This window comes from Cebus imitator, unplaced genomic scaffold (genome assembly GCF_001604975.1).
Source record: "Cebus imitator isolate Cc_AM_T3 unplaced genomic scaffold, Cebus_imitator-1.0 Scaffold169, whole genome shotgun sequence".
Taxonomy (NCBI): Eukaryota; Metazoa; Chordata; class Mammalia; order Primates; family Cebidae; genus Cebus; species Cebus imitator.
The window spans coordinates 2,159,805-2,161,877 of record NW_016107484.1 but is presented as its reverse complement, the minus strand read 5'-3'; the positions used below and the strand labels follow the sequence as shown (position 1 = coordinate 2,161,877).

Here is a 2,073-nt window from a genome sequence, read left to right as displayed (position 1 = left end):
TGTTGACCAGGATGGTCTCGATCTCTTGACCTTGTGATCCACCCGCCTCGGCCTCCCAAAGTGCTGGGATTACAGGCTTGAGCCACCGTGCCCGGCGATCAAAAGTATTTTTTAACAATATAGTACTGATTAGACATAACTAATTTGTATATTAAATATGAACTAAAACATTGTCTTTGTTCAGAGGCCAAGAATCCCAGAATTACTAAAATTGTTACTAATTGTAATGTTGTCATTATCTTAATGGAATTGTCATCATTTCGAAAAACCTAAATCCATTTTGAAATATTTTCAGTGTTCTAATTATAAACTTAAGCTTCTATTTAGTACCTGATTATATTCAGCTGTGATACCTTGCCTTTTATTGTTTTCAGATCAATGGTTATTTCTTTGGTCCACAGGGTAAATTGGGATATAAAAATTTAAAAGAATACTTACATGGCTGAGCACAGTGGCTCACACCTATAATCCTAGCACTGTAGGCGCCCACGTGGGAGGATTGGTTGCAGCTGGGAGTTTGAGACCAGCCTGGGCAACATAGGGAGACCCTGTCTCTACAAAAATAAATACATAAATAAATTAGCCGGGCATGGTGGCATGGTGGCATGGTGTCTATAGTCCTAGCTGTTTGGGAGGCTAATGTGGGAGGATTACTTGAACTCAGGAGGCCGGGGTTGCAGTGAGATCACAGCACTGCACTCCAGCTTAGGTGACAGAGTGAGACCCTGCCTCTCTCTATATATAAAAAAAGGAGAAGCTGTAATCCCAGCACTTAGGGAGGCAGAGGTGGAGAATAGCTTGAGCCCAGGAATTTGTGACCTGCTTGGGCAACATAGCAAGACCCACTCTGTTTTTTTTTTTTTTTTTTTTAAGAGAATACTTATATATAAATTTTATTTTGTAGAATAATGCTCAAGGTAGACTTTCCTAAGGCTCGATTTGATAGTTTTTTTATAGAAATGTATAAACCAGCCTGGGCACGGTGGCTCACACCTGTAATCCCAGCACTTTGGGAGGCCGAGGCGGGTGGATCACGAGGTCAAGAGATTGAGACCATCCTAGCCAACATGGTAAAAACCTGTCTCTACTAAAAATACAAAAATTAGCTGGGCATGGTGGCGCATGCCTGTAGTCCCAGATACTTGGGAGGCTGAGGCAGGAGAATTGCTTGAACCCAGGAGGCGGAGGTTGCAGTGAGCCGAGATCGTACCACCCTAGCCTGGCGAGAGAACAAGACTCTGTCTCAAAAAAAAAAAAAAAAAAAAGAAATATAAAAGTCATTATTAATTCTTAGAAAGCATTAGATCTTGTTTTAAACATTAGACTTTTAGAAGCATAATTTGTGTTATTTTTAAGAATGTAGAGTAAGCAAAATGAAAGATTACCTGATTTAAAAATTCAGTAGCAACTGCTAAGTGTAATTATTTATATTCATTATCCATAATTATTGAAATTATAAAAAAGTATTACCAAATGTTTAAAAAATTGAGTTTTCAGTTTATACTTTTTTGTTTAGATGTAACAATCAGTATGTACAAATGTTAAAGACCTTTAAAAATGCCCATGCAAATGCAATTAAAAATGGAATGTTTTATTAAGTGTATAAAATGTTTCCCCTAATTTATCTACTGATTAGCTTTTTGTTTGTTTGTTCGTTTTTGAGACAGAGTCTTGCTCTGTTGCCCAGGCTGGAGTGCAGTGGTATGATCTCAGCTCCCTGCAACCTCTACATCCTGGGTTCATGTGATTTTCCTGGCTCAGTTTCCCGAGTAGCTGAGATCACAGGTGTGTGCCACCATGCTCAGTTAATTTTTGTATTTTTACAAAATTACAAAAGAGATGGGGTTTCACCATGTTGTCCAGGCTGGCCTCTAACTCTTGGCCTCAGGTGATCTGCCTGCCTCGGCCTCCCAAAGTGCTGGTATTACAGGCGTGAGCTGCCATGAAGGGCCTTCATTAGCTTTTGATACCTTAATTAACATGCTTTGGGACAAACGAGGCATTGCCACAATGTAGTTTAACTTCCAGAAAATTTGTGTTTAACTAGAAATTGTTACTTTCTTTTTTTTTTTT

The 2,073-nt window shown here is 39.0% G+C and overlaps 1 long non-coding RNA gene across 2 annotated transcripts in view; it reads left to right on the top strand.

The window, feature by feature from the left end:
- LOC119473584 overlaps nucleotides 1-2,073 on the top strand; it is a 16,746-nt gene that overhangs the window by 12,084 nt on the left and 2,589 nt on the right. The window lies entirely within an intron of this gene.